Source organism: Oncorhynchus clarkii, unplaced genomic scaffold (genome assembly GCF_045791955.1).
Source record: "Oncorhynchus clarkii lewisi isolate Uvic-CL-2024 unplaced genomic scaffold, UVic_Ocla_1.0 unplaced_contig_2020_pilon_pilon, whole genome shotgun sequence".
Lineage (NCBI taxonomy): Eukaryota > Metazoa > Chordata > Actinopteri > Salmoniformes > Salmonidae > Oncorhynchus > Oncorhynchus clarkii.
Window position 1 is genome coordinate 65,001 of NW_027261016.1, and position 7,500 is coordinate 72,500.

The 7,500-nt window shown below is 50.8% G+C and overlaps 8 non-coding genes and 1 pseudogene across 8 annotated transcripts; all 9 read left to right on the plus strand.

Annotated features, from left to right (window-relative positions):
* The first annotated feature begins 218 nt into the window (after nucleotides 1-218).
* Nucleotides 219-335, plus strand: LOC139403259 (U5 spliceosomal RNA). The gene has a single exon (XR_011633333.1). It is a non-coding gene; the product is annotated as a U5 spliceosomal RNA (small nuclear RNA).
* A 2,292-nt stretch (nucleotides 336-2,627) lies between these two features.
* On the plus strand, nucleotides 2,628-2,797 carry LOC139403229 (U2 spliceosomal RNA; annotated as a pseudogene).
* Nucleotides 2,798-3,293: 496 nt separating this feature from the next.
* LOC139403261 (U5 spliceosomal RNA) lies at nucleotides 3,294-3,410 on the plus strand. Its single transcript, XR_011633335.1, has one exon. It is a non-coding gene; the product is annotated as a U5 spliceosomal RNA (small nuclear RNA).
* A 240-nt stretch (nucleotides 3,411-3,650) lies between these two features.
* Nucleotides 3,651-3,841, plus strand: LOC139403308 (U2 spliceosomal RNA). The gene has a single exon (XR_011633380.1). It is a non-coding gene; the product is annotated as a U2 spliceosomal RNA (small nuclear RNA).
* Nucleotides 3,842-4,333: 492 nt separating this feature from the next.
* Nucleotides 4,334-4,450, plus strand: LOC139403262 (U5 spliceosomal RNA). The gene has a single exon (XR_011633336.1). It is a non-coding gene; the product is annotated as a U5 spliceosomal RNA (small nuclear RNA).
* Nucleotides 4,451-4,690: 240 nt separating this feature from the next.
* LOC139403310 (U2 spliceosomal RNA) lies at nucleotides 4,691-4,881 on the plus strand. The gene has a single exon (XR_011633382.1). It is a non-coding gene; the product is annotated as a U2 spliceosomal RNA (small nuclear RNA).
* A 505-nt stretch (nucleotides 4,882-5,386) lies between these two features.
* On the plus strand, nucleotides 5,387-5,503 carry LOC139403263 (U5 spliceosomal RNA). The gene has a single exon (XR_011633337.1). It is a non-coding gene; the product is annotated as a U5 spliceosomal RNA (small nuclear RNA).
* Nucleotides 5,504-5,743: 240 nt separating this feature from the next.
* LOC139403311 (U2 spliceosomal RNA) lies at nucleotides 5,744-5,934 on the plus strand. Its single transcript, XR_011633383.1, has one exon. It is a non-coding gene; the product is annotated as a U2 spliceosomal RNA (small nuclear RNA).
* Nucleotides 5,935-6,410: 476 nt separating this feature from the next.
* On the plus strand, nucleotides 6,411-6,527 carry LOC139403265 (U5 spliceosomal RNA). Its single transcript, XR_011633338.1, has one exon. It is a non-coding gene; the product is annotated as a U5 spliceosomal RNA (small nuclear RNA).
* The last annotated feature ends 973 nt before the right edge of the window (nucleotides 6,528-7,500 follow it).

Sequence of the window (7,500 nt, forward strand, 5' to 3'; positions counted from 1 at the left end):
TCTCTCTCTCTCTCTCTGTCTCTCTCTCTCTCTCTCTCTCTCTCTCTCTCTCTCGCTCTCTCTCTCTCTCTGTCTCTCTGTGCCTCTGTGTCTGTGACCTTCTTTTTATCCACAGACAGCCCTCGAAAACTTGGAAGAGTGGGTTCCGGGAGCACCCGCGGGAACCCTGCCTAGAGTGCACAGAGTGTGTCTCGGGCCCCGACCTCTTGACTTCCATATGACTCTGGTTTCTCTTCATTACGCACAAGCCTTTCGCCTTTTACTAAAGACTTCCGTGGAGAGGAACACTTACGAGTTCAACGTATTTTTGGAGCGGCTTTGCTTCTTGCAGAGCCCGGTATCTTGTTTCAAGGGAAATTGACAGAGATGGGCCAGGATAGTGACTTAAAGACGCATTAGCGACTTTTTCCAAAAAACACCTGCCTGTTTGTTGCCAGGGAAACGGTGGTTGGTTGGTTGGTTGGTTGGTTGAGTGGGGGTTGGAGGGAGAGAGGAGCTGGCTTTTGCCAACCCACCCGCTGAGGTCTGTCGAGACCCCCGGGGGTCCGGCGGTTTCAGGGTTCCATTTGTGGGTTATCGCTTCTCGGCCTTTTGGCTCAGATCAAGCTCGGTACCGAGGTGCCCCAGAGCCCGCTGAGTCAGAAGGTCGAAGGAAGGCAGGAGGGAGGAAAGTTTGTTGTTTTGGTTTTTCTTCTTTTTTGAAGAGAGGGAAAAGTCGGAAATGGAGGAAACATACAGCACAAGTCTGTTCCGGGGGTCGGATTGGCAAACACAGTGAGGTTTGCCTGGAGAGAAAAGGAGATGGAGCAGTTCGGAAGGGAGATGTTCGGGAGGAACATCTTGATAATGACGTTGAAAGTGGAGGTAATGGATGTCTTGTGCCTCCAAGACAATCCAAGGGAGAAGGCTTTTGAGGTGACGTTCCACAAGGAAGAGAAGCACGAGGACGTAATGAAGAGGGCGAGAGAGATGGGCAAGGAGAGACCCCTGTGCCACTACGAGGTGACCAGCCTTGGCTAAAAACAGTTTCAGGCTGGTCACTGTGAACATCTACAACCCCCATGTGAAGGATGAGGAGGTGAGGGCCTTTCTGGGGAGATACCTGGATAATGTCTCCTCAGCAAGACATATAGTAGATTCCTTGGGCTTTTGGAATGGGAGGAGATGTTTCCAGGCTCTCCTCAGAGAGGACCCGAAGGGGATGGATGGCTACCTCCATCCTCCAGCGTTGTTCTCCCTGGGGGCTGACAGGGGGACGTTACACTATGCCCGTCAGCCTCCGTTCTGCGGGCGATGTATGGCCTACGGCCACACACTCGCCTCGTGCAGCACGAGGAGGTGCAGATACTGTGGATCGACTGAGCACGAGGCGAGGGATTGCGCCGAGCCGAAGAAATGCCACGGGTGTGGCTCGGAAGCACACCTGTGGCGGGATTGCCCGGCTCGGCGGAGGTCATACTCGTCTGCAGCTGGGGGGGGAGCGAGAGCGGAGGATGGAGGAAGACGAGAAAGAGAGGAGCCGGAAGAAGGGGGTGGAAGGACTGACCAGAAGGAGTCGGAGGGAGGAGAAGAAAAAGAGGAGGAGAGAGCTGGGACAGAGAAAGAGGACGGGATGGAAGAAGAGGAGGACGGGACAGAAGGAGAGGTGGTCGGGACAGAAGAAGAGGTGGCCGGGATGGAAGGAGAAGGAGTCGGAATAGAGGTTGGGAAGGAGGTTGAAGGAGAAAAGGAAAAGAAAAAGAAGAAGAAGAAGACTGCGACGAGGATGGAGGAGAGTGAGGAGACGGTGAGAGTGGAGAGCACAGAGAAGACAACAGCGGAGAGGAAGGAGGTGGAGGACAAGATGGAGATGGAACCAGAAGGAGAGGCGGCCGAATTGGGAAGGGAAGGAGGGGAAAAGGAAGAAGATGGTGATGGGGGATGGGATGGTGAAGAGGGCAAAGGTTGGAGGAGTTGAAGAGATGGTGAGGAGTTTAGTAGAGAAGGAAAGGGGAAAGGCAAAGGAGAAGGAAAGCACGGTGTGTGACGAGGGATATGCAAAACCCGTGGGGAAATAACCCTCCGTGCAAGAGGCCAAAGAAGGCGGTAAGGAGGAGGGGTGGAAAAGAAGGGGGATGGGGAGGTGGCGGGGCCCTCGTGGGCTCCGTCTCCATCTTCCTTTAAACCCCTCGCTGAGCTTGACCTCCCGGGTATGGCTCGGAGCTGGATGATGGAGGGAGAGTCGGACTTTCCTATTTTTGGAGGCCACGTCCCCGGTTCGGAGTCCGGAAGAGGGGGGGGTGATGGACTTGAGGGGGGGCAGGTGCCGGGTGGCTGTTGCTGTGTTCAGGGGAGGGGGGATGGAAATGGGGGAGAGTGGGGGAGTGAGGTGGGGTCACAGTTGGACGGGATAGAGAAGGGGGGCACTGGGTGAGAAATTGCTGTAATATGGTGGTGTAATATTGGTAGTTGTAGGTCATTGGTTATTGGTTTTGGGAGTTGATTCAATTAGTATTGGAATGATTTATTTGTAGTTTGTTGAAATTGTATATTTAAGTTGACTGAATTTTGGAAGATTATTGTTTGGTTATTGGAAACGTAATGACTGAAGTTTGGAATATTGTTTGGTTTTTGGAAAGTAATAAAAAATATTTTGTAAAAAAAATCTGTTCTTATCAGTTTAATATCTGATACGTCCCCCATCGGGGGACTACATATTAAATGGATTTTTCGAACAGGGAGTCGGAAATGGGGCTTGCTCCGTCCGCTCCACGCATCGACCCGGTATTGCAGTACCTCCGGGAACGGTGCAACACTTTTCTTCCGTTGTCAAGGAAAAATGCAAATTCACAAAGCTCTGTAAACAGCTGGCTAGCTAGCTAGCTGGCTAGCTAGCAGAAGAAGAGAAGGAAAGAAACATTCAAACTGAAAGAAAGGCGAAGCGCTCTTCAATGGGGTCCCCCGTTTCCCGCCATTTTACTTAAAAAAAAAAAATAAAAAAAAAAAAAAAAAGAATTGGGGCCAGGATTGTGTGTGTGTGTGTGTGTGTGTCTCTCTCTCTCTCTCTCTCTCTCTCTCTCTCTCTCTCTCTCTCTCTCTCTCTCTCTCTCTCTCTCTCTCTCTCTCTCTCTCTCTCTCTCTCTCTCTCTCTCTCTCTCTCTCTCTCTGTCTCTCTGTGCCTCTGTGTCTGTGACCTTCTTTTTATCCACAGACAGCCCTCGAAAACTTGGAAGAGTGGGTTCCGGGAGCACCCGCGGGAACCCTGCCTAGAGTGCACAGAGTGTGTCTCGGGCCCCGACCTCTTGACTTCCATATGACTCTGGTTTCTCTTCATTACGCACAAGCCTTTCGCCTTTTACTAAAGACTTCCGTGGAGAGGAACACTTACGAGTTCAACGTATTTTTGGAGCGGCTTTGCTTCTTGCAGAGCCCGGTATCTTGTTTCAAGGGAAATTGACAGAGATGGGCCAGGATAGTGACTTAAAGACGCATTAGCGACTTTTTCCAAAAAACACCTGCCTGTTTGTTGCCAGGGAAACGGTGGTTGGTTGGTTGGTTGGTTGGTTGAGTGGGGGTTGGAGGGAGAGAGGAGCTGGCTTTTGCCAACCCACCCGCTGAGGTCTGTCGAGACCCCCGGGGGTCCGGCGGTTTCAGGGTTCCATTTGTGGGTTATCGCTTCTCGGCCTTTTGGCTCAGATCAAGTGTAGTATCTGTTCTTATCAGTTTAATATCTGATACGTCCCCCATCGGGGGACTACATATTAAATGGATTTTTCGAACAGGGAGTCGGAAATGGGGCTTGCTCCGTCCGCTCCACGCATCGACCCGGTATTGCAGTACCTCCGGGAACGGTGCAACACTTTTCTTCCGTTGTCAAGGAAAAATGCAAATTCACAAAGCTCTGTAAACAGCTGGCTAGCTAGCTAGCTGGCTAGCTAGCAGAAGAAGAGAAGGAAAGAAACATTCAAACTGAAAGAAAGGCGAAGCGCTCTTCAATGGGGTCCCCCGTTTCCCGCCATTTTACTTAAAAAAAAAAAAAAAAAAAAAAAAAAAAGAATTGGGGCCAGGATTGTGTGTGTGTGTGTGTCTCTGTGTCTCTCTCTCTCTCTCTCTCTCTCTCTCTCTCTCTCTCTCTCTCTCTCTCTCTCTCTCTCTCTCTCTCTCTCTCTCTCTCTCTCTCTCTCTCTCTCTCTCTCTCTCTCTCTCTGTCTCTCTGTGCCTCTGTGTCTGTGACCTTCTTTTTATCCACAGACAGCCCTCGAAAACTTGGAAGAGTGGGTTCCGGGAGCACCCGCGGGAACCCTGCCTAGAGTGCACAGAGTGTGTCTCGGGCCCCGACCTCTTGACTTCCATATGACTCTGGTTTCTCTTCATTACGCACAAGCCTTTCGCCTTTTACTAAAGACTTCCGTGGAGAGGAACACTTACGAGTTCAACGTATTTTTGGAGCGGCTTTGCTTCTTGCAGAGCCCGGTATCTTGTTTCAAGGGAAATTGACAGAGATGGGCCAGGATAGTGACTTAAAGACGCATTAGCGACTTTTTCCAAAAAACACCTGCCTGTTTGTTGCCAGGGAAACGGTGGTTGGTTGGTTGGTTGGTTGGTTGAGTGGGGGTTGGAGGGAGAGAGGAGCTGGCTTTTGCCAACCCACCCGCTGAGGTCTGTCGAGACCCCCGGGGGTCCGGCGGTTTCAGGGTTCCATTTGTGGGTTATCGCTTCTCGGCCTTTTGGCTCAGATCAAGTGTAGTATCTGTTCTTATCAGTTTAATATCTGATACGTCCCCCATCGGGGGACTACATATTAAATGGATTTTTCGAACAGGGAGTCGGAAATGGGGCTTGCTCCGTCCGCTCCACGCATCGACCCGGTATTGCAGTACCTCCGGGAACGGTGCAACACTTTTCTTCCGTTGTCAAGGAAAAATGCAAATTCACAAAGCTCTGTAAACAGCTGGCTAGCTAGCTAGCTGGCTAGCTAGCAGAAGAAGAGAAGGAAAGAAACATTCAAACTGAAAGAAAGGCGAAGCGCTCTTCAATGGGGTCCCCCGTTTCCCGCCATTTTACTTAAAAAAAAAAAAAAAAAAAAAAAAAAAAAGAATTGGGGCCAGGATTGTGTGTGTGTGTGTCTCTCTCTCTCTCTCTCTCTCTGTCTCTCTCTCTCTCTCTCTCTCTCTCTCTCTCTCTCTCTCTCTCTCTCTCTCTCTCTCTCTCTCTCTCTCTCTCTCTCTCTCTCTCTCTCTCTCTCTCTCTCTCTCTCTCTGTCTCTCTGTGCCTCTGTGTCTGTGACCTTCTTTTTATCCACAGACAGCCCTCGAAAACTTGGAAGAGTGGGTTCCGGGAGCACCCGCGGGAACCCTGCCTAGAGTGCACAGAGTGTGTCTCGGGCCCCGACCTCTTGACTTCCATATGACTCTGGTTTCTCTTCATTACGCACAAGCCTTTCGCCTTTTACTAAAGACTTCCGTGGAGAGGAACACTTACGAGTTCAACGTATTTTTGGAGCGGCTTTGCTTCTTGCAGAGCCCGGTATCTTGTTTCAAGGGAAATTGACAGAGATGGGCCAGGATAGTGACTTAAAGACGCATTAGCGACTTTTTCCAAAAAACACCTGCCTGTTTGTTGCCAGGGAAACGGTGGTTGGTTGGTTGGTTGGTTGGTTGAGTGGGGGTTGGAGGGAGAGAGGAGCTGGCTTTTGCCAACCCACCCGCTGAGGTCTGTCGAGACCCCCGGGGGTCCGGCGGTTTCAGGGTTCCATTTGTGGGTTATCGCTTCTCGGCCTTTTGGCTCAGATCAAGTGTAGTATCTGTTCTTATCAGTTTAATATCTGATACGTCCCCCATCGGGGGACTACATATTAAATGGATTTTTCGAACAGGGAGTCGGAAATGGGGCTTGCTCCGTCCGCTCCACGCATCGACCCGGTATTGCAGTACCTCCGGGAACGGTGCAACACTTTTCTTCCGTTGTCAAGGAAAAATGCAAATTCACAAAGCTCTGTAAACAGCTGGCTAGCTAGCTAGCTGGCTAGCTAGCAGAAGAAGAGAAGGAAAGAAACATTCAAACTGAAAGAAAGGCGAAGCGCTCTTCAATGGGGTCCCCCGTTTCCCGCCATTTTACTTAAAAAAAAAAAAAAAAAAAAAAAAAAGAATTGGGGCCAGGATTGTGTGTGTGTGTGTCTCTCTCTCTCTCTCTCTCTCTCTCTCTCTCTCTCTCTCTCTCTCTCTCTCTCTCTCTCTCTCTCTCTCTCTCTCTCTCTCTCTCTCTCTCTCTCTCTCTCTCTCTCTGTCTCTCTGTGCCTCTGTGTCTGTGACCTTCTTTTTATCCACAGACAGCCCTCGAAAACTTGGAAGAGTGGGTTCCGGGAGCACCCGCGGGAACCCTGCCTAGAGTGCACAGAGTGTGTCTCGGGCCCCGACCTCTTGACTTCCATATGACTCTGGTTTCTCTTCATTACGCACAAGCCTTTCGCCTTTTACTAAAGACTTCCGTGGAGAGGAACACTTACGAGTTCAACGTATTTTTGGAGCGGCTTTGCTTCTTGCAGAGCCCGGTATCTTGTTTCAAGGGAAATTGACAGAGATGGGCCAGGATAGTGACTTAAAGACGCATTAGCGACTTTTTCCAAAAAACACCTGCCTGTTTGTTGCCAGGGAAACGGTGGTTGGTTGGTTGGTTGGTTGGTTGAGTGGGGGTTGGAGGGAGAGAGGAGCTGGCTTTTGCCAACCCACCCGCTGAGGTCTGTCGAGACCCCCGGGGGTCCGGCGGTTTCAGGGTTCCATTTGTGGGTTATCGCTTCTCGGCCTTTTGGCTCAGATCAAGCTCGGTACTGAGGTGCCCCAGAGCCCGCTGAGTCAGAAGGTCGAAGGAAGGCAGGAGGGAGGAAAGTTTGTTGTTTTGGTTTTTCTTCTTTTTTGAAGAGAGCTTTTTTTGGTCGGAAATGGAGGACAACATACAGAACAAGGCTGTTCCGGGGGTCGGATTGGCCAACACAGTGAGGTTCTCCTGGAGAGAAAAGGAGATGGAGCAGTTCGGAAGGGAGATGTTCGGGAGGAACATCTTGATAAAGACGTTGAATTTGGAGGTAAAAGATGTCCTGTGCCTCCAAGACAATCCAAGGGAGAAGGCTTTTGAGGTGACCCTCCACAAGGAAGAGAAGCACGAGGACGTGATGAAGAGGGCGAGAGAGATGGGCAAGGAGAGACCCCTGTGCCACTACGAGGTGACCAGCCTTGCTAAAAACAGTTTCAGGCTGGTCACTGTGAACATCTACAACCCCCATGTAAAGGATGAGGAGGTGAGGGCCTTTCTGGGGAGATACCTGGATAATGTCTCCTCAGCAAGACATATAGTAGATTCTTTGGGCTTTTGGAATGGGAGGAGATGTTTCCAGGCTCTCCTCAGAGAGGACCCGAAGTGGTTGGGTGGATACCTCCATCCTCCGGCAATGTTCTCCCTGGGGGCTGACAGGGGGACGTTACACTATGCCCGTCAGCCTCCGTTCTGCGGGCGATGTATGGCCTA